The 23,213-nt window shown below is 34.4% G+C and overlaps 1 non-coding gene across 1 annotated transcript; it reads left to right on the top strand.

The window, feature by feature from the left end:
* Window positions 1-22,057: 22,057 nt before the first annotated feature.
* On the top strand, window positions 22,058-22,162 carry LOC115293026. Its single transcript, XR_003909299.1, has one exon. It is a non-coding gene; the product is annotated as a U6 spliceosomal RNA (small nuclear RNA).
* The last annotated feature ends 1,051 nt before the right edge of the window (window positions 22,163-23,213 follow it).

Raw genomic sequence — 23,213 nt, 5'->3', positions numbered from 1 at the left:
AGGGCAAAGAAGGAGTTCTGGCTTTAAGTTACTAAATAATTTTGTTAAAAAGACTTCATGTGATTCTACTTTAGAAGTTTTGTACCTACCTTTGTCTGACTACAATTTTAAAAAATATGGCAATTGAGCAAGAAAAAAGAGTAAGCAGTGCCTATGCAACCCCATGCCCCATGCCACATGAAAAGTTAACATATTATAAAGAAAATGGTTAAAATAGTAGCTTCAAGTCATAAAGACTAATCATAGCAGATATTTTAAGAATACATTCTGTATTTGAAAGACTTCTTTAAAAAAAGTTTAAAAAAAACCCATTAAGCAGTTGTGATATAAATCTCCACCATTAATTAAAGAGTTCATTAATATTCAATGCTGGAAGGAAATGTGGCAATTATTTTAGAAAACTACTATTAAATGGAAATGTGACTTGATTTGTAACCTGGCTTGGAATTTCAGCCTTGATTAACATTTAGAACATGAGCCACTGGTTAGCTGGGAACTATTTTGGCCACTCTGGAGAATAGTATGGAGGTTCCTGTAAAAGTTAAAATGATCCAGCAATTGCACTACTAGGTATCTACCTAAAGAATACAAAAGTACCATTTCAAAGGGGCACCTGCACCCTGATGCGTATAGCAGCATCATAAATAATAGCCAAATTATGGAAAGAGCCCAAGTGATCATCAACTGATGAATGAATAAATTATATATATAATGAAATATTACTCAGCCATTAAAAAGAATGAGATCTTGCTATTTGCAATGATGTAGATGGAGATGGAATGACTTATGCTAAGTGAAATAAGTCAGAGAAAGACAAATACCATATGATGTCACTTAATGTAGAATTTAAGAAACAAAACAGATGAACATGGGGGGAGGGGGGAAAAAGAGAGAGGCAAAGCATAAAATATATTCGACTGTAGAGAACAAACAGTCTTGCTGGAGGGGAAGTGGGTGGGGGGACGGGCTAAATGGATGATGGAAATTAAGGAGGGTACTTGTGATGAGATCTGGGTCTTACATGTAAATGATGAATCACTAAATTCTACTCCTGCAGCTAGTATTACATTACATGTTAACTAAATAGAATTTAAATAAAAACTTGAAACAGAAAATCTGTAATGCAAAAAAAACCCCTATTTTGTATAAACACACATAAATATTTTAAAATTGAAATTAAGTGATTGTGAAAAAATGGGTATTTTATAGTGAGGTTTTATGGATGATAAAAGTAAAGATCTCACAGCAGTGTATCCTGTTACTTGTTATGTACGTTGTTGGTTTACTCTATTCATTGTTAAAGCTAGTCTTGTGGATCCTGCTATGTGTTGCATCTACTAATTTATTAATAGTTTTTAGCTCATGCTTGTTCTAATGGTCTCAAGTCTGAGCTTTGCTGCTTTCTCTGATTCTGCTGGAAACGACAGATAGGCAGCAGCATAGGTTGGATGGAGTGAAGGAACTAGTCTCTATATTTATATGATCTTACTTAATCCAAAATGTAGGATCTGGTGCCCAGGCTTCAAGCATGCTGCTAGAGCTCTTATTAATGGCTACTGACTATCAGGCACTTTAAATCCCACTGACATTCATACAATAAGTAGCTTGTTATCAATGTAAATGTTCTGGGAGCCCTGAAGTAAGTACACTGGGTTTACAGGCATTTCTTGATTTCAGCTGATGAATATTTAATCTTATTGAGCACTTGGAAAAATGTAAAAGCTTTGCTAAAAATCCAATTTTAACAATTAGGGCTTCTTGTACATTCTTACTCTGAAAGTCTTTGAATTTATCATATTGAATGGCTAAGGAGGGAAAATAGGTTTTAAGTCTGTTAGAGGAAATTACTTGAGATTTTTTTTTTGGAGGGTGGTGAACAATAGTGTAATTGCCCTGATCCCCTGTGGAAACAAGAGCCTCTTGGGTCTGCTATTGGCAACTGGAAGAAAGAACTGTAATGCTCTTATTCTATTCCCAAAGCTCTGGTGGTGATGGTAATGGACTTTGTTATAAACAGACCAAATGACATCTCTTTTAATCATCACAATTTTTCTTCTTACAAAAATCTTATAAATCTATTAGTCAGAATTACTGAAATGGTGGACATATAATTGTAAAGATATTTTATGGAGTGAAGGAGGGAAGGAAATTCTTTCACTGTTTTCCCTCTCTTCCAAAATATCCCTGAGAATTTGCTCCATTCAACCACATGCATGTGTATGCGGTAGTTTTCCCTTTCTATGTTTTACATTTTATTTCTCTTTATTCTGGTTCTTTAATCAAGTGATCATTTCCAAACTTCCTGTCTTTTTCAGTGACACTTGGAACAATCTTACCCATTTAGTTCTTTATGTCATGCTCTGTTCTCATTTAAAGAATAAATAACATTGAGAATGAAGTAAATGTTTTTGAATAGTTTTAACAAATGAAAAAGAAATTGAAAGAAAGAAAACTTAAGGAAATGACAACTTAGCTGATCTGATACTTATCTGTCACATTAACATTCAGTCCATGTGTTGGGATGATTATTTCCCTTGTTCTTTAAAATATTTGAAGATTGGAGAACTGTGAGATCCTGAAAGCACTGACTGGGCAGAACTGGTCCCGTTCTTGATCTTGTTCTGAATTTGCACACTTTCCATCCTACAGCTTCTAAATCTTTTCTCAAAATGCCTAAGAAATGAAAGCAAGTTCTGGAGTTTCCAAATAGGAAAGCAAAAAGAAAGTTATAATCTGGTTATAATCTTCATAATCAGTGTTATTTTATGCTGCATTAAACATTTCACCTTCCCACTCAATAAATCTTTTCCAAGAAAAATTAATTATTGTGGAACAGATGGCCTCAGACTTTGGACAAGATTTGCTAGAAACCATCAGGACTTTAAGGGACAATTCACCCCAAACAACTATAGTTTCCAGAAACTTTTTGTCTGGAGACAAAAGAAGTATGTTATGCTAAGAGATATGATGTGTCTTCTCAGTTCTGTTCACATTAGTATTGTTCTTACATACTAGGACAAAACTACAAATAAGGATTTTTTATTGTTTTATTTTGTTTTTATTTCTCATTGTTTAAGGCCACAACCTTTCACAGCTTGATATAAATCAAGGCCCATATAAGGGTGACATAAAGCCAGTAAAATCAGAGTCACTTAACAGAGCCATTTCTCTGGACTTCCTTGCCAAACCAATGGTCAGTTATTATTCATCAAATAAAACTTGCCACTTGCTAAATCAATTTCTGTGAGAAGAGAACAAAAACAAAGGTTAAAGAAAAATTACAGAAGATGATTACAACTGTTAGTAAAAGAAAAGCTCACTTAAACTAGCTTAAATTTAAAAAAGAATAATCTCAATAGTCACAGAAAAAAGTATTTGACAAAATCTAACACCCTTTCATGATAAAAACTCTAAAAACTTGAAATGGAAGGGAATTCCCTCAACAAGAAAAAGACATTTATGAAAATATGAAAGATTCACAGCTAACATGTTCAAGAGTGAAAAACTAACAGCTTACTCTCATATATCAGGAACAAGACAAGGGTGCTCATTTTTGCTACTGCTTTTCAAACATCATCCTGGAAGTCCTGCTTCCAGGACCGTTAGACAAGAAAAAGAAATCTTGGGTATCTAAATAGAAAAGGAAAAAAGTAAAATTCTCTCTATTCACGGAGAGCATGATTCTATATATAGGACATCCCAAAGAACCAACCAAAAAAAAATTATTAGGGGCTCCTGGGTGGCTCAGTTGGTTAAGCGTCTGGCTTCGGCTCAGGTCATGATCTCACGGTTCGTGGGTTTGAGCCCCGTGTCGGGCTCTGTGCTAACAGCTAGCTTAGAGCCTGGAGCCTGTTTCAGATTCTGTATCTCCCTCTCTGTCTGACCCTACCCTGATCGCACTGTCTCTCTCTGTCTCTCAAAAATAAATAAAAAACATTAAATTTTTTAAAAATTATTAAAGCTAATAAGCAGATTCAGCAAAGTAGAAAGGCACAAGATAAATGTACAAAACTCATTTGTGTTTTATGCATTAGAAGAAAAACAATCTAAAGAAAATTAAGAAAACAATCCCATATATAATAAGAGAAAAGAATAAAATACCTAAGAATAAATTAAAACCAAGGAGGTAAAAGTCTTGTATATTGAAAACTACAAATAATGCTGAAAGAACTTAAAAAAGACCTAATTAAACTGAAAGAAATCTCATGTTTATGGATTGGAAGACAATATTGTTAATATGACAATACCTTGCCAAATGATATACAGAATTCAATGCAATCTTTACCAAAATCCCAATGATCTTTTTAGCAGAAATGGAAAAGCTGATCTTCAAATCTATATTAAATTTCAGGGGGTCCAAAATCGCCAAAACCATATTGAAAAATAAAAACAAAGTTAGAGGACTCATGCTTTCTAGTTTCAAAAACTTAATAAAAAAGCTATAGTAATCAAAATAGTAATGTACTGTTGTGAGGATAGACATGTGGATTAAGGAGCAGAATTGAGAATCCAGATATAAACCCAGACGTCTGTGGTCAGTTGATTTTCAACAAAGGTCACAACACCATTCAGTGGGGAAGGAATAGTTTCTTCAACAAATGGTGCTGGATAGACAACTGAATAACCACATTGAAAAGAATGAGGGTGGACTCCTACTTCACTCCATATGTAAATATTACCATCTAATATGAGAGCTATAATTATAAAACTATTATAATAAAATGTGGGAATAAATTCTCATGACCTCAGATTTGGTAATAGATTTTTTGATATCAAAAATATGGACAACTAAAGAAAATATATAAATTGAACTTCATAAATGTTAAAAGCTTTTGTTCCTCAAATAACACTATCAAGAAAATTTTGAAATAATCTACATTGCAAATTATATCTCTGGTAAGGGTTTAATATCCAGAATATATAAAGAACTCCTGTAACTCAACAACAAAAAGACAACCCATTTAACAAATAAACGCTGGATTTGACGTTTCTCCAAAGGTATACAAATGGCCAACAAGTATATGGATCTGTTTGATTTAAGTGGTCATTAAGGAAATACGAATCAAAACCACAGTGAAACATAACCTCACAGCCCTAGAATGGCTATAGCAAATTTTTAAAATTCAGACAATAACAAGTGTTAATGAGGTTATAAAGAAATAGGGACTCTTGGATACTACTGATGAGGATATAAAATAGTACAACCACTGCAAAAAACAGTTTGGTGGTTCCTGAAATGTCAAATGTAACTGTATGACACAGCAGTTCTACTGTAAGGAATATATCCAACAGAAACGACAATGTATGTCCACACAGAAACTGGTCCATAAATATTTATGTCAGCATTATTCACAAAAGTCAAGCCGTAGAAACAATTCATATGTCTACACATAGATAAATGAGTAAACAATACGGTATATGCATGTAATGGAATACTATTCCAAGAAAAAATGAATGAAGAATGGGGCGCCTGGGTGGCTCAGTCGGTTAAGCCTCCGGCTTCGGCTCAGGTCGGATCTTACGTTGGTGGGTTCGAGCCCCGCGTCGGGCTCTGTGCTGACAGCTGGCTCAGAGCCTAGAGCCTGCTTCCGGTTCTGTGTCTCCTTCTCTCTCTGCCCTTCCTCCTCTCATGCTCTGTCTCTCTCTGTATTAAAAATAAATAAAATATTAAAAAATATTTATTAACAAAATGAATGAAGAACTGATACATGCTACAAAAACATTATGTTAAGTGAAAAAAAGCAGACACAAAAGGGCACATATTGTATGACTTGTTTTATATCTCTTCTATCCAGAAGAGAAATTCATAGAGACGGAGAGCAGATTAGTGGTTGCCAGGGGAGGGGGAGTGGGAGGAATAGGAAATGATCACTCAAAAAGTATGAGATATTCTTGGGGGGTGTATTAGTCAGAGCTCTCCAGGGAAACAGAAGGACTAATGTATGTATACAGACAGAAAGATATTTACTTTAAGTAACAAGCTCATAGGATCATAGAGGCTGGCAAGTACAAAATCCGCACTGCGGGGCAGCAGGCTGAAAACTCAGGGATGTATCAGTGCTGTAGTTTCAGTGTGGAGGCTGTCTGCTGGCAGAGTTCCGTCCTGCTCAGGGAAGTCAATCTTTTGTTCTGTTCAGGATAACTGATAGGATGAAATCCCACATAATGAAGGGCAGTCTCCCTTACCCACAGTACTGATTTAGATGTTAATCGTACCCCAAAATACCTGTATAGAAACATACAGAATAATACATGACCAAATATCTAGACATCGTGGCCCAGCCAATCTGATGCATAAAATTAACCATCACCTAGAGTGACGGGAAAGTTTTGAAACTAGAGAGAGGTAGTAGTTGTATAACATTGTAAATGTTCTAAATGCCACTGAACTGTATGCTTTAAAATGGTGACTTGCATGTTGCATGCATTTCACCTCACTTTCAAAACAAAACAAAACAAAACAATTAAAGAGCACATTACATTGTGTTTCCCTAATGACTAATGTTATTCATCATCAATGTACCTCTTTTTAAGGTTTTCCTTTCCCTTTCTAAGTGCAGTTTTAGGAGCTCTTTACACGTTCGCAGTACAAGGACTTTGTCAGATATATGGCTTGCAAATATTTTCTTCAGCCTGCGGCTTGTCTTTTCATTCTCTTTACATAGTCTTTCACAGAGCAAAAGTTTTTCATTTTGATGAGGTGCAAATTATCAATTTTTCCTTTTATGTGTTGTGTTTTTGATATCATGAAGCAGTGTTTAATGTGTATAATTTCTTTATAATTTTCTAAAAAATTGAAAATTTCATGTGAGACACAGGTGAACACTAAAGAATAACAAATTAGTCAGAACACATTATGCCCTCAGTGTCTTGAATAAGCAGGAGCATAGTGAAGCAATATTTTAAATTATAGAAATTTACTATGGTATTGCACTCATGCTTAACTGTATCTTTCAGGAGCACAAAGCAAGAAGAATTTAGGTGTTCTCAAATAATGTCTATGAAATTATTAAGCTTATTCATGGGTGAAAAATGACAGAAGACTATATTGCAGGAGTAAAACATTGTCTATTTTCTAACAATTATAATAAACTTTAGGTTGAGCATTTAGGGTGCCTGATAAGACATGGGACTCAAACTAGAGTTAGGACATTGCATGGGGCATATTTATACTAAAAGGTAATTTGTTTTTATCTGGAATTCAAGCTCAACTGCGTGGTCTTTTTATTTGCCAAATTTGGCAACCTTAAGTGTAGTAAAAGTGCTTTCATAAAAGAGGTGCTAATGGGCTATTTAATAAAGCTCTCACCACAAAGTAGACATGTTGAACAGATATCTGGTCTATGAATTTAACTTTTCTTCTTATTGTTACATTTTGTTTTAACTCAATTTAAATGCCATCTAAAAGGCTTTCCATTAGAATCAAAGACTAATAAAACTGGAATGAGCCATAGAGATCACCTAGCTCAATCCTAGATTTAAAGATGAGAAAGCTGAGACCTGTAGCGCCACTGTAGTTCTAGAGACAGAGTGAGGATCATTGCCTCTTCCTCTTCCTAACCTCCTCTGGAGTTTCATAATTCCTTCCCCAGTCTCAGCATATATGAAAAATACGAGCATTTTTAGCCCAAGCCACTTAGGAACCTAATAATTTGGAGCCAAAGGAAATGTTCCAGGATTTGACAGAACTCATTATGTCTTTACAAGACATTTACATTAAAATATTAAGTAGAAAAGATGAAATATAAATACTAGCCTATATGAAGTTACTATTTGCTTTGGGAGGGAGGTAAACACTTAATTTAGAACAGTTGAAGAAGTTATTATGGGATTCCACATGTGAGGGCAGAAAACAAAAGCCCCTCTAGGTAGTTTTCACTTATTACTATCATTAAGTGAGAGCCCAGGTCTCCAGAAATTAGGATTCAAAGAAGAAAAAATACTAAAGACATTTTCTATAGCCAGGAATATTCTTCATGGCACATCTACATGCTGCCAAGTTAAGGGCTTTATCTCTTTTATGTTCTCTCTGAGTTTAATGTCTTTTTTCTTCTTAAATATTTTTTTAAAAAATTTCTCCATTCCATGAAAAACAGATTTCATGCCTTCAGAGACATATAGAAAATCTCTAAGACATATAAAAAATCTTTTAGTATATGCTATAATTAATAAATCAACCAAAGCTCATTAATCAAATGTTCTTTAAAAACATGCATTGGTTCCTAGCTATGTAGGTAGTTGGAGAAAGGATTAATAATATTCAAGAAGAATGCAGTTTGGTGGAAAGTGGAACTGTAAAATAAAGGCAGTCAGATACTGGAGAATAAGAGATGATGAAGGAAGCAAAGCTTCTAAAGGTCAGATCAGATCATAAGATGAAGCACTGAGAGGTTATTGAGCCTGGGTAAATCTGTAGAAGAAAAGCTCTGGCTGTCTAGTGTGGGAGGCAATGTTTTCTGCATCCATCGCTCAAGAGAAATGTAAATGTTTACATCAGGACAAATGCTGAAATAGTTTGTATTTATTCACACGATCCTCCCCTGTGTATTTCCACTTTGTATATACATATATTATTTGGGAAGAAAATAGAGAGTTATGTTCTCTTTATATCATTCAGTGTCTCCTCTTTTCCTAACTTTTTTTAAGATAGGAATTTAGCTTTTTCAGCATTTTTTGGAATGGGAATTGTGCAGAGGGAGACCTAGGTAACCGAAGGAGCAGTCAAGTGTTTTCCCTTTGGCTGATAAAAGGACAGGTAGGGCACTTAGCAATTCTACTTCTGTCTCTGGGGAACTTCCCATCATTACACTCCATCCACTTCCTCTGTGTTTGGTTTCTTAATTGAAGGTCCCAGGGGGACAGGGAGACACAGTTGTTAGGTTTCCTGGCTCTATAGTGGTTTGGCTGTCTGGTCCATTATCACCTGGATTTTTAACTCCAAAAATGGGACTGCAAAGGATCCTAAAATGTCACCTTTCAAATGTTTCTATCACTTCTGTCTTATCCCTTCCTCAGTTGATGTGAGGCCTTGGGCAAAGCCATTTTTATTGATATTAGTGATAAGAAAGATACCATAGGAATTTTAGACTTTATTTAACTCTATCACTGATTTTTTTCGGTCCTAGTGAAAGTCACTGTGTGTTTTTAAATGTGGTGACTGAATACGAAGACAGGAAAAAATACACTCTGATATTGTCCCTTCTCCTTTAACCTTCAACATCATGTTTACTGTCCTCACCACTGCTAAAGTGAGAGTAAAAATATCAGGAGGGAGGAGGGTATGCAAATAAAAGTTATTTTTATTTAAAATAATTTTATATTAGAAAATTTATTTATTGACTCTAAAACTGATTAAAGATAATACAACAATGATTTAGCAATAGACACTAACTACCAGCATACCGACTTTTCCATAGTCTAAAATATATATTTTTTAACCTTTTTATTTTTATTTATTTATTTTTTTAATGTTTTATTTATTTTTGATACAGAGAGAGACAGAGCATGAGAGGGGGAGGGACAGAGAGAGGAGACACAGAACCGGAAGCAGGCTCCAGGCTCTGAGCTAGCTGTCAGCACAGAGCCTGAGGCGGGGCTCAAACCCACGAATGTGAGATCTGACCTGAGCTGAAGCCAGAGGCTTAACCGACTGAGCCACCCAGGCGCCCCGAAAATATATATTTTTAAAAATCCAAAATTGTACAAAATAGTACAACGGTGATATATCTGGGAGTGGCATGTGATTATATTGAAAACATAATACATGCTGAAGAATAAGGATCAAGAATTCTCTGAGATGTTTTTATCTACATATAGCCAGTTTAATTAAAATGCTAATTATATACCAGATGAAGTCATTAGTTTTGTCATTAAAAGCATGTAAAAGGGGACGCCTGGGTGGCTCAGTTGCTTAAGGATGCTACTCTTGGTTTCAGCTCAGGTCATGATCTCATGGTTCATGAGTTCTACCCCACATAGGGCTAAGTGCTGACAGTATGAGTCTGCTTGGGATTTTCTCTCTCTCTCTCTCTCTATCTCTCTCTTTCTGCCCCTCCTTCTCCTCCTCCTTCTCCTCCTTTTTCTCTCTCTCTTTCTCTGAAAATTAGAAAAAAAACTTTAAAAGCTGGTAAACCTATTACATGATTCAGGTGATGCTCAAAGCACTTATAATAAAACACTGTTATTCTACTGGCTTTATCTAATTTTCTGTTATTTTCAAATAGATAAGAAATGAAAAATAAAAGCATTAGTAGTAAAAAAAAGTGAATATTTTTTATATGGATGAAGAAGAAAATTGTATTTTACTAATTTAGAGTGGATAGCAGGAGAGAAGATTCATTTAACATACTCTTTCTTAATCTTTACTGTGTATAAGAATTACTGCTGATCTTGTTAAAGTTAAGATTCTGATTTAGTGGTTGAATGTGGAACCTGAGATTCTGAATTTGTGACAGACTCCCAGCTGATGCCAGCTTCTCCTTCCCCAGACTGTGCTTTGAGTGGCAGGGATCAAAAATAAAGATATTTATATAATCCCATATATATCAAGAAGAACCAGGGGCGCCTGGGTGGCTCAGTCGGTTAAGTGTCCGGCTTCGGCTCAGGTCATGATCTCATGGTTGGTGGGTTCGAGCCCCACGTGGCCTCTGTGCTGACAGCTGGCTCAGAGCCTGCAGCCTGTTTCAGATTTTGTGTCTCTGTCTCTCTCTGACCCTCCCCTGCTAGTGCTGTCTTTTTCTGTCTTTCAAAGATAAATAAAAAACATTTAAAAAAGTAAAAAAAACCATAATACAAATAGGCTAACAGTATCACTTGTTTTGCTTTATAATTACTCAGGTAAGGTGGTTTAGTAATCCTTCTCTTATAAAAGCATTAAAAAATATTACTTAGAAAAAAATTCTTATTTAGTGAGTTATTTATTTGGATCAATTTTATATTGAGTGCTTTCTTTTAACAGCTAGAATATCTTGTTCTTTATGAACATGGACAGTAAAGGGCAAGCAGTCGTCCAGATATCTGGATCTATGTGTATTGATTACTGACTGAATAAATTTGACTGAATTATCTAAAAAAATGTTTACTACTCCAGACCATAGGATATTATATAGAGCAGTGATTCTTAATTAAGAGTGATTCTGTCCCCCAAGGGATATTGGGCAATATCTAGAGACATTTTTGGTGGCCACAACTTAGGGGCCTGGGCATAGAGCAGGGAGATTTGCTACCGGCACCTAGTAAGTAGAGGCCAGAGATCCTGTTAAATATCCTGCACTGCACAGGACAGGCCCTCTCCCCCAACAAGGAACTGTCTAGCCAAAATGTCAATAGTCCAAGGTTAAGAAACCCTAACATAGAATATCAGAGAGGTATGATGTCTCCTGTTGAGGGGCATACACATATTTGAGGTTATAAGGTTAACTTAAATGAAATAATTGGTGAATAAGTCTTGCACAGCTTTGTATATAGGGAAGTGGTAACAGAACAGTCTTAAGACATCCATGTGCTGTACCACTGTGAGAATAGTCTGTGAAAAAGGCAGTTCTTAAAGAGAAATGGGCAGGATTTAGTTTAACAAAGACTAGTGGTACAAAAGAATTGTACCTTCTCTCTTGCTAAGAAAGACACTTATCATTTTCAAAATTAAAATTGTTCACTTACAATTTTGTAAGTAGGAAGTTTTGAAGATGAGCTTTTCTGGAATATTTTTAGTTGCAAGTGATTGAAATTCCAATGTGATGTGTATACAGCTATCAACTATAAGTTCATTATGAACATATTCAAAGTCTTACCTACCTTTTTTCTAACAATATTGCAACTTTTTGAAAGAGTGTTATTCTTAGCAGAAACACTAAACAAAGTAAAGTATTTATAGAAGTGGAAGACTGAATTTTTTAAATTATACATCCAATTGACAAGTTTTTCACTCTACTTTTAATAACACTTCATGAGGATATAAAGATCCCAAGAGGAAAAAGAAAAAGAAAAAAAGATACTGATCATAGCAAATGGGTAGGATGGTAAAGTTGTATTTTATAAATATAAACATGTAAGTACTTAACGAATATGACATGAATTTTAAGTTAGAAATCCACTTAAAACAATAGGATCATATTGTGATATCATGTTTTACTTTCTAAGATATTTCTGAAACATAGTATAAACTAAGAAGTATATTTAAAGAAATACAGTTGAACTCTGTAAGATACTATACTGATAGATAATTGTCACTATATGTAAGCCCAAACCCATATAGTGCACAACATCATGCGTGAAATGTAATGTAAACTATGACTTTTGGGCAATTACAGTATGTCATTATAAGGCCATCAATTGTAATGTTCTATTCTGAGATATGTTAATAATTGAGGAGATTCTGCATGTGTGGAGCCAAGAGGTCTATGGTAAATCTCTGTACTTTTTCTCAATTTTGCTGTGACTCTAAAACTTCCTTAAATAAAGTCTTGAAAATATATAATAAAATATGTTAAAGATAGAATTTCAAGAGTCCTAGATAAATAGAAACACAGTATGAATTTTTCAGTAAATACAGTCATAGAAACATGGATTCCACAAACTTAAGGATGAAGATATAAATACTTAAAGATCAGTTTCAAATTTTTATGTACAGAAAGACATTTTAGATAAAGAAGGATTTATTTTAGTGGTAGTGTGCAAAGTAATGGTGCATTACATTGATGTGGGTTCCTAAGCATAAGATGGTCATGGTTTGCCTTCTGGATAAAATGCAGTGCTCTTGACCATGATTTCATTGTTAATGAATCAACAGTATTTATTAAAGACATAGAAACACACCTAAAAAACAAAGTTGTACGTTGATCAGCCAATGCAAATGTTGTGACCAGAAGCTCATAGGAACCTAACCCTGTATTTCCCCTAGGAGCAATGTTTTAGTACTTGCTAATTCAGTTATATTTAGTGTTTGTACAGACTTTATAGAATATTAGTAACCACAAATGGCAATAATTAACTGCATTAATATTAGCAAATAGAATATTTTTATTACATAAATTTCTTTTCCTAGAATACATGATAATCTTCACAACCTCCATAATGAACTAGAGGATTATCATTTTTTGACTTGCTCCTGCCTGGTATTCTTTTTTCTACCCTTTTCCCCTATACTTATTCTCTACACAGCACATTATAAGTCAGATGTGTTACTCCTTGGTTCAAAGCCCTGTGAACCAAGAGTTCATTTCACTCAAAGTAAAAGCCAAAGTACTTAGAATGGAGTCTGAGACCACAGAGCATTCCCCAGACCTTACCACCACTTTATCTGACCTCATCTCCTGTACATCCCCCTTGCTGAGCTCACTCTGCTTAGCCTCTGGGTTTCCTTGCTCTTCTGTCTGGAAACCTGATATCTACATGGCTTATCCCCTCCTCTCCTTGACTCTTTTGTTTAAAAGTCCTCTCCATGTGGCTTTTCCTGACCACCTTATTCAAAATTGCCTCCACACCCTCATCCCATATTTCCAGTCTCCTTCATTACTGTTTTGTTTCTGTAACATCCCTTATTTATTTATTTATTTATTTATTTATGTTTGTTATCTACAGGTAGAATCTAGATAGAATATGCTTCTGAAAAAAGAATTTGTAGTGCTTTCCTAAATTTTCAGTATTCTCCGTTTTTCTTCCAATTTGATAATCTGAGAAAAATGAGGTTCTTTAATGCTCATCAGCTTATAGTTAAAGCAACAGCAACCACAAATAATTATTATAATATTTAAATAACAAATATTTATTCCTCAAATTATACCTTTGCATTTACTAATTAAAATATGTTATTATAATGCACAAACCACATATATGGTAGATTTTGCATTCCTAAAACAGTCACGTAATTTTAGATTGGTGAATAATCACCATATGTATACTAAAGACTCCCAAATCCTTATCTCCAGTTCAGTGACCTCTGTTGAACACCAGCCCTATATATTAAGGTATATAGTGCAAGTCATCATTTGGTAATACCTTAGGTCCTCAAGCTCCACATCCCTTTCTTAATCCCTCTTTTCTTCCTTCTTGCCATGATAAACTTCTTTCAATACCTTGAACAAGTTGTGTTTTTTCTTGACTACAGACATTTGCACACACATTTTCTTTTGTTTGGAAAACAATCCAGAAATCCCTCAACACCTACTGTTTATTCTCCTACTTATCCTGCATGTCTCAGCTTAACTATAGACTGATTTCCCTAGACTAGGTTAGGTGATCCACTGTGTTTTCATAGCATCCTATAGCATCTTCATATTTTATTGGTATTGTTTGTTGAATCCAAGCTCTGCAAGAGCAAGAACTCCACAAGTCTGTCTCTAGTGCTTAATGTGTTATCTAGTAGGTACTCAGTATATATTTGATCAAATGAAAAAATAGTAAATTGGTAACACAAATACAATAAAACATATCTTTAAAAATGTCTAATGACATGGGAAAATGGTCAGATATAATGATAAGAAGAAAATACCTATGATGGGAATACATATTGAGTGATTTTAAGTTTGTGAAATAAAAATATAAATTTTTACCCTGAGAAAAGATTGGAAATATACCAACATGTTAATAGAGAAAATGTTTTAAAGTTTATTTATTTACTTTGAGAGAGATAAAGTGCAAGTGAGGGAGGGGCAGAGAGACAGAGGGAGAGAGACAATCCCAAGCAAGCTCTGCATGGAGCGTGACACAGGATTCAAAGCCATGACCTGCAAGATTATGACCCAAGCCAAAGGTGTATGCTCAACCGACTGAGCCACCCAGGCACCCCAAGAAAATGTTTTGTTGGCAAAAAATTATGTAATTTATTTTCTTGATCAGAAAAAATGAATTATTCTAAAAGAGAAATCCATATTCTTTTCTATATTCCTGTTAAAGACATAAATAAGGATTAAAAACCATTATTTTACAAATCATCCTCAGTCATTTTTTATGGAAGGTTTTGGCATTTTTATACTCTTTGTGTCCCATGAAACATTTTTCAAAGCAGACCCAACAATTTTATGTTAATATAGCTCTTCCTAAAGGCACCCGGAGCACAAATGTAATTCTACATTTTTATATAATGTATTATTTGTAGTTCCATAATGTAACTGCATTCTATTTAATCTGTGGTTTTTATAAAGATTCGTTTCTCTCCTGAGTAATTACTTCTGAAAACAGGTCATCTTTTTTTAGGGTTAAGATTTTGGTTTTTGTTTTGATCTCTTAATTTTTTTATGTCTTTATTTTATTTTTGAAAGAGAGACACAGAGTGAGCTGGGGAGGGACAGAGATAGAGGAAGACAGAATCTGAAGCAGGCTCCAGGCTCTGAACTGTCAGCACAGAGCCCGATGTGGGGCTTGAACTTGTGAATCTTGAGATCATGACCTGAACCAAAGTCGGACGCTTAACTGACTGAGCCATCCAGGTGCCCCTACAGTTAAGATTTTAAAGGGTTTGGCATTCTTTCTTCAATAGCCAAATTTAAATAATATGAAATTTGTTATACTTTTGTAGAAAAGATATAATACTATTAAGAGTCACATATCACCATTAAATGTGAATTACTTCACAGTGGGATAAGGCTCAAAATACATTATATTTTTGCTATCTCACAGCTTAGTAATTCTGGCTGGCTTTTTAATATTCAAACATTTTTTAAAATTTCTTGATTATGTTTAAAATTATTCTGAAATAAAAAATCCAATACTGTTTATTGAGATTAATTTTAACTTTATTCAACAAATGTGCATAGAGTACCTTCAAATGATTGGCAGAGTCCTAAGCTTTGACAGTACAGAATGAGTAAGATATAGTCCCTGTTTTATGAGGTGTTCACAGTCTATTTAGGGAGAAATTTTACAAAAAGAAATATGATAATATAGCACAATAAATCCTGTTACATAGGGATCACAAGGTTCTTGAGGCCAAGAGATCTAAGGTGAGTGCCATTGAAGCTGCTTGTTCCTTTTACTTTACTGGTTCAAGCTATTATCATCCCTTACCTTGATTGGCAGACTAGCCCACAACTGGTCCCCCTGTCTCAACCCCTGCCTTCCTGTAACCCACAGAAGCCAGACGCTGTGTTCAGTGTGTGGCTCCCTCTTTCCTTGAGTGAAAGTGAGTCCTTCCAAATCCTTCCTGACTGTGGCCTCCTATCCCCACTCCAGATTGCCTCATTGTCCTTTTCTCTTCCTGTGTTCTCCTTTGCTGAGTCTGCTATAGTCACATTAATCCTTTGATGGTGTTTAAACCCATCAGCAATTTACACTTTGGGGACCTCACACTTGCCTTCCCTTTGCCAGAAAACTCATGACCCAGCATGATTCCCTCCTTACTTACTTTAAACTGGGTCACATATAACCTACTGTATGAGGCCTAACCAGGCCAGGACATCTCAAATTACAACTTGTACTTTCAAACACTCCCCATTCCCCTAGCCTATCCTTTATTATTATTATTATTATTATTATTATTATTATTATTATTTGCATTGCACTTAGAACTATCCAAAATTCTTATTGTTTCTCTCTTCCCTTCAGTCACAGATTATTTTATTCACTAATGTATTGAATACATTTACAGAAGGAGCTTGCCTACATGTTAAATGTTCAATAAATGATAAAAAGATGATTTAACCTAGTTTTTATTATAGTAAAATCTTAAAGTTTTTATTAATTCATAATTTGTGGTAATTCTTCTTAGATTCATTTGAGATTCATCTTTACATTTTCTATTAACAAATTGTGTGTGTCTCTGTGTGTGTGTTTAGTAACTAATTTTTAAGTTGGAATAAGAGAAAAGAAAGCGTGGCCTCTTTAAGAAAACTATTTTCAATCAATTTTTACTGAATATGTACAGAGAGTAAATGAAAATCTGACTTCTAGCTGAAAACCTCCACCTAAGATTTTCATAATTTTTTGTTGTAATTAAATGTTACTAATGTAATAAAATTGCATTCCCGTTAAATAGGTGAATTCTTCAGATTTGAACTGATTTTGGACTAGCCTTTGCAACTAGTTGTTTTGCATTAAAGAATAATTGCAGCAATGTTAAAAGAAATTCTATAGATATTGGTATTAAATGGAATGTTGCAAAGATATAGTCTTTATAAACCTCTGACATTCTAAGAATCTTTGGTTCCCAAAGGAAGACACTATAACAGCATTTCGTCAGGCTAATAGCTAAATCATGTTCTGTTGGAAAGACACATTTGAAACACATTAATTATTTGAGGCAATTGGAGTACCTTTTGTTCACTGCAACTTTCTGGAGATCTTAAAAAAGGGAAATGGAAGCAATGGACTAGCAACTAAGCCTTGTGGTGGCCTGGATGGCTGAGTGACTGCTCTGAGTGTTCAGTATTCATAGAAATTTGCTGTTTTCTCCCTATTAACTGAGTGTGTTGCTTTCACTGAGCAATCAAAGCAGTGAGAGTATGGAATTGACTTTTGTGTGTTGTGTGTTGTGAGGGCTTCACACTTTGGGCAATTCTCCATTACATGTAATGACATGTATTTGCCAAGTAGTTGATCAGAAATATAGTTTAGTTCCTGGCCATGGACCTATGATCCTGAGCTCACTATCAGAGAATCCGTATTCAATTTCTAAAGGACCCTAGCTCTCTCTCTCTCAGTGACACCTAAAGTTAACTGTTAAGGAAAAAAAAAAGATGTGATGACAATAACGATCTACTTGGCATTTTAAAAGACCCAGGGCTCCTCCCACTCTTCCCTGGAGAAATTACCTAACAGCTAATTTGCTATGCAGAAAAGTCTTCCAAACTGCCTGCTGCCAGATTAGTTTTATCAGGGATAAAAATTAAACTTGCTTTGAGTTGTGGGCTTATCATGTGGAAAATGATGCAAACAGAAGATTACTGAATGAAAACAAGTATACAAATGCCCTCTTACCATCAAGATGCTAGAATTAACTAAAAAGAGCATGTTAGTAAGTTGGTCTTTTTTCTCAAATTGCCAAGCAGGTGGGAGGTTTGAATTGGTATCTTTTGTGAGCTGTTGGTTTGAAATGAAGAGAGTGTGAGTTTCCTTCCACCCCCGACTATCTTCTGTTCATTTTAATTTGAAGTTCTCAAAGATATTTCAAAGTGAGATACTGTTCTTTGGCTCCTCTTTCAAAGTTTAATCAATTAGCATTTGACATGTGTATGAAATGATAAGCATTAGCTAGCATAATAAGGAAGCAGGAAAGCAATTTGTCTTTTCCAGCTATATACTTGAAAAATTAATCACTGCTTATAAATTCGTCCCAACTCCTTTTCCCCCCACTAACAAATGAGCTTATATTCTTAAATTATTAATGAGTAATTACAGTATAAACAGAAAGTGGTGAATATGGGAGGGTTGACTGAATTGATTCTATTTAGCATTTGGCCTTCTCTTTTTATCACTGCTAATTAAATAAGCTCAATTTAGGTTGGAGATGAGCTAATGTATGCAACATTGCTGTGAAATCTTTAAGATGCTCTACACTGGAGAGATGATATACAACAGAAAGATCCCTTCTACAGAGACTGAGAATCAAATCTTGAGTCTGTCACTTTTGTGTGGCCTTCAATAACCAGCTTATCATTTCTGAATCTCAGTTTTCTCATTGTAGATAGCCTGAATGTAACATTTTATAGGAACTGACTGTGAGGATAATGGAACATCTTTGTATGATTTTCCATAAAAGTAGGACTTCATCTTGATCTTCTGTTCTACATCTAATTTGGTCCGCAAAGGATTAATATTGAGTTTCTGATGCTGATATCAAGGACAGATAATAGTTACACTGTAATGTAATTGTCCTAGGTAGAGAGTAAACTTTGATGTGTAAGTGTGGCAAAATATGCAGTTTTTAATGCAGTTCTGTCTTTGAAAACTCTTTTTCTTTTGCCTCTATGGGGTTATTCTTGCATAAATCTGAGTTCAGTTGAGGGAAGTTTCCGAGGAGCAGCTGGGTTATTTCTGGGTTGAAGGTATTTAAACCTCTGACTAAATCTTAAAAACAGAATAATTTTCTTCCCTGAGATAGCAGTGTAATGGGAAAGGTGGTTGGACTATTTGGATGAATATATAATAGCTTAAATTAAAACATGGAGAGAGAATACTGTCATACATTTGTTTTCTGGTTAACTTAAAACATGTTAGCCTTCTCTATCTTCATAAAGAACCCTCTAAGATTGTATGAGCACAAAATCTAAACAGGCAACACCACTGTTTCATTAATGTTACACTTCATTCTTCCTGTGTGTTTAAACATCATACAACCCTAAGAATAACAGAGAAAAACATAACGAAAACTAACCCCCCATGGTAAATAGCGACAACAACAAAAGCTACTACCAGTACCACAACCTACTGCAACAAAAAGACAAACCCAACCCATAACTAACAGATATTTAGAAGTAATTTAGATTGTTAACATTGCCGTGTTTCAATAGCACAAAGATTCCTTATGTAATAGAGTTTATATGTAATTAGGCAATGGCTAAAAGGATAGGAAGAGTAGAGGTTCCAAATGTAAAAGATTTAAATTTCTGACACCTTTCTGTAGTATGACTTTAATATGCCACAAAAAGTTTTCGATGTTCCAGTTTTCATTCCTTAACTGAAAATTGCATTTATTGAGAATCATTATTTAAAATTCCTACATACCTCCATCAAACACATTTTGAATAATATCTTTACATTATTATTACAACATATTATAAAAAAGGTACACTCTAACCATTGAAGAAACTAGTTTCAGAGAGTTTAAAAGTTATATGCCCAAGGATTATAGTTGTTTTAGTGGTAAGACCAGGCTTTGAACCCTATCTTCAAAACTGATATTCATTTCATTCCCATTTACATCTACCTTGCCTACTGTGTAGGATTATTTGTAAATGTCAAATAAAATAATATGTTTGAAAGCATTTTACAAAACTAAAATTTTGTTATATATTTGCATATAAGCTGAATGTATATGTGATCTCTCCCTTTTGGAAAGATTTCATGAGAAACTAAGCCACATGTAAACAACATGGTATAATGGAAGGAACTTGACTTTTAGGATTAAATGGGGGTTTAAAAAAGGTCATGTGGGATGTTATTTTATACTTTATCACAGTTGAAAGAGATCCATGGCTTTGCCTTTGACATTTTCCTCATTCACAACATAGTTTATCACAGCTGACTCCTCTTCATGATTCATATCCCAGCCATGATTTCTCAGAGATACTTTCCTTGAACACCCAATTTAATATCTCATTTCCACTATGGTACTGTTTACCATTTTCCCTACCATTTTCTCCGGTTTTAGCATTTTAACAACATTTATTATTACTTAGATTACTTATTTTTATTGTTGTTATTTGCTTGCTTACCATCTTCAGGGGAATTGGTCTCCTTTAGGGGCCAGTCAGGCTGGCCACTAACAAGCTATGTGACAATGCAAGTTACTTAACTTTTCTGGACCTAAGAATTCTCCTATTTTAAAATAAGAGCAAAACTACAGCTTCCACAGAGAGTTTTCACAGATATTATTCTTAAAATAAGGAAATGAGAAAATCAGACTAAAAAGGCAAACAAATCTTTTTCAATTCTAAAGTTTGAAGTATCTAAGTTTTTGATGTATAGCTTACATGTATTTGGTCTATAAGTAATCACATAGAAATATGTACAAAAGTATATTGGGATTTGGAATTCTTCAACATTATTTCTTTTCTCCCACTGACTATTCATTCTATTTAAGATCTAATATGTTGTGACTCTTACTCTGACAAATACACATTCTGTATATTTGTTAGACTGTGCAAGTTTTTAAAGTTAATAAAATATGATATGTTTATAAGTATTTTTCCTCAGAATTTTAATCAGGATCTTATTTGGAATTATGATCAGTGTTCAAAAATGATAGTCTCTGAAGAAATTTACCCTTTGGCTGTCTTAGTCATTGTATTTCATATTTATCATATTTGAAGACTGTACAAATAGTGATCATTCACCCCTCACTGTTTTGTTCTATCAGAATCATTATATTGCATACCACCTTTCTTTTTTCTAAAATAAGAATTTAGGTTTGTGTAAGGATAACACTATGTTTAAAACTAAATAAAATGAAGAACTTGAAATCTTTGGTGATGACTTTATTGAAATGATTGTGAAAGTGCATTTCATTATCGAATAAAAAAATCATGCCCTAAAAGAATAAAAGCACCAGAAAGGAAACTCAATGAATCTAATTCAATTCAGTATTTATTTCTTGTTTCCACTGATAAATTATTTTAGAATTTAAAATATTATTAAATAGCCTTTGGAGAGAACTCTGTTTTTCTCCTTTAGGTGCTTCCATAGCCTGTCTGAAAGAAGGCTTTGGAGGGGTAGATTGCACTGCAAATTATATTTCATTTTCAGGGATTTCCTAATTTAAAATTTTCTTTAAAATTTTTTACCTCTACAAAAATATTTTTTACCTGAAGTGCACAAAATTAAGATAATCATTTATTTTTCATGACTATTACATCATTAGTTATGCAAAGTATTTTTATTTATTTATTAAGTTACCTATTTGTTATAAAATAAACACCCAAGTTCCCATCACCCAATACAAAAATTAGAATATCAGTAATAACTCACATCCACCTAATCTTTTACTAGCCTGTTCCAAACAACCTTAACCCTCCTGTGTTATACATTTACCTATGACCTCCTCCACTCACCTTTTCTTTCTTACCCTTATTTTCATCCTCACCATAACCACTGCATCCATTGCCCTTAGTCCACAAGCTCTGTTTTACTAAAATAGGATGTGGGGAAAGAACTCTCTTGCGCTGTTGTTGGGAATGAAAACTGTTGTTGCCACTCTGGAAAACAGTATGAAGTTTCCTCAAAAAGTTAAAAATAGAAGTGCCCTATGATCCAACAATTGCATTACTAGGTATTTACCCAAAGAATACAAAAATACTAATTCAAAGGAATACATGCACCCTGATGTTTATAGCAGCATTCTGTACAATAGCCAATTATGGAAACAACCTCAGTGTTCATTGACACTTGATAAAGAAAATGTAACAGTGCTCATTTTGGCTGCGCATATACTAAAACTGGAGCAATACAGGGAAGATTAGCATGGCCCCTATGCAAGGATGACATGCAAATTTGTCATGCATTCCATATTAAAAAAGAAAAAGAAGATATGGCATATATATATACATATTAGAATGACCTGATGGTGCTAGAGAGTATTATGCTAAACAAAATTAAGTTAGTCAAAGAATGACAAATACCATATGATTTAACTCATTTGCAGAATTTAAGAAACAAAATAAGTGAACAAAGAGAATAAAAAGAGAGGAAGGTAAACAAAGAAACAGACTTAACTATAAAGAACAAACTGATGATTACCAGAGAGGAGATGGGTGGGTGGATGAGTTAAATAGGTGATGGGGATTAAGGAATGTACTTGTGATGAGCTCTGGGTGTTGTATGGAATTGTACAATCACTATATTGTACACCTGAAACTAATACTACATTCTTTATTAACTGGAATTAATAAAAGCCTTAAAAATGGTGATTATAATAAATAAATAGGGGTGCTTGAGTGGCTCATTCAGTTGAGCATCCAACTCTTAACTTCTGTTCAGATCATGATCCCAGGATCATGAGATGGAGCCTCCTGTCAGGCTCTGGACTAAGCAGGGAGCCTGCTTATCTCTCCCCCCTCTCCCCTGCTCATGCCCACTCTCTCTCATTGTCTCTCTCTTTCTAAATCAATCAGTCAATAAAAATGATCTGTTAAGATTCTTGGTTGTAAGCAACAGAAATTGATTCTAGTTCATCGGAGTTAGGTAAAATTAAACTTATTTAATAGAATTTAGTGGAATTCAATAGAATTAACTGGAATTAAGCTGGTTCAAATTAATTGTTCTGCTTAAAAACAATTTTTTAAAGAGTTTAAGCAGCGAAAAGGGAGGTGAACAATCAAACTTCGAAAGGATAGGAGCTAGAGTAACTATAGCAGAAACACATAGACTTTGCGGAGACAGAGCATGAATCAACTTGTGTTTTCAAATGCATGACTGGTCTGGCTCAAAATCACATACCGTAATTCTATAATGGACAGAGCAGTTTTTCCCAAAGCAAAAGTTAGTTATCTATTTCATAAAAAAAGGGAACGAATGTTGAGACCAATGGCAACACAAGTGAAGAATTACTTTCCTCACTTCAGACT

Source organism: Suricata suricatta, chromosome 5 (assembly GCF_006229205.1).
Source record: "Suricata suricatta isolate VVHF042 chromosome 5, meerkat_22Aug2017_6uvM2_HiC, whole genome shotgun sequence".
NCBI lineage: Eukaryota > Metazoa > Chordata > Mammalia > Carnivora > Herpestidae > Suricata > Suricata suricatta.
Note: the sequence above shows the minus strand (reverse complement) of the source record. Positions and strands in the feature narration are given on the sequence as shown.